A 1,170-nucleotide genomic window follows, 5' to 3' on the forward strand; every position below is an offset into this window, starting at 1 on the left:
ACTCCTGACCGTTGCAATTCGACTTCATGAATGGCTGTATGACAGGATAGTTCCAGGAGAACTAAATCATTACTTACCATGTCTACCGCCCGTCGAAAATCCTGACCGTTGCAATTCGACTTCATGAATGGCTGTATGAGTACATCTGAGGGCGAATGTCGGAACAGCAGAGACCAGCGAAGCGCCACCAGCGATCGTCGTCAGGAAGCCATCCCGGTGCAACGCTGGATGCAGATGTCGCAACGACTGCCCGTGACGGCGACCGAATTCAACTCGACTTCGAACAAGGCGAAGCTGAAGTGTCGCATCGAGGGAAGCCGGTCGAACCTTCATTGGTTCGATGCGGCAGGACGGACTTCTCCATCGACGGCCTGCTGTCATCGTGCGGACCTGGAGCTGTCTCTACGTCGATACCGGATTCTCTTGCTACGACGACTGCAGTAGGGCCGGAAGTGATGGTGTCGGGTGTGAACGAGGCGTGTTTCGCGCGCATGTCGAATTCTCCACGAGATGGCGCTTTACAATGCGGGCGCAGACTTGGAGAGGTGGCAAACTTCGAGTGGCTCCACTGCAGCCGCTACAAACCACCAAAGCTTCCCAGTGAGTAGACAGGCTTCTTTCCCCGAATTCTTTTATTCACTTTTGTAGCGAGAGCTACACTAGGCTACCAATCGAGCATTTCACGGTGGCCGGGAAAGGCCAGTTGTGCGCATGCGCCGTTACCATGGCAACCGAAAAGGAGCAGTTGGTGCAGCGTTTGCTTCGCCGTTTCCGCTCCCGCGCGTGACGTCATGCGGATGAGCAGTTGTGTGCATGCGCCAATATCATGGTAACTAGAGAGACCCAAGCACAGGTGTGCGGCGCGCTTCTCTGCCTCCTCGCTGCACACCGCTTTAATACCCGAACCACGCGTCGCATCTGTAGCATTGCGTATAAAAGGTGAATATGAAATAGGTGGCTGTGTCACAGCATTTGACATGGATGCAGAGAAGGAAAGTCCGCTCGCTACTAAACAGCGGATGAGGAGGATGAAAAAACTTTATTTAATGAAAATTAAGTCAGAAACTCCCAGGAGGGTCTCTTAGTCCAGGAGCCTTCTAGCCGTTTCCTCTAGCTTGGCCCGCTCTACAGTCGTAGGCGATCGGTGGATTGGCGTGGCCAGAAGGGCGG

The sequence above is a fragment of the Amblyomma maculatum genome, chromosome 10, assembly GCF_055883805.1.
Source record: "Amblyomma maculatum isolate TAMU_Amacu chromosome 10, ASM5588380v1, whole genome shotgun sequence".
In the NCBI taxonomy this organism is placed as follows: Eukaryota; Metazoa; Arthropoda; class Arachnida; order Ixodida; family Ixodidae; genus Amblyomma; species Amblyomma maculatum.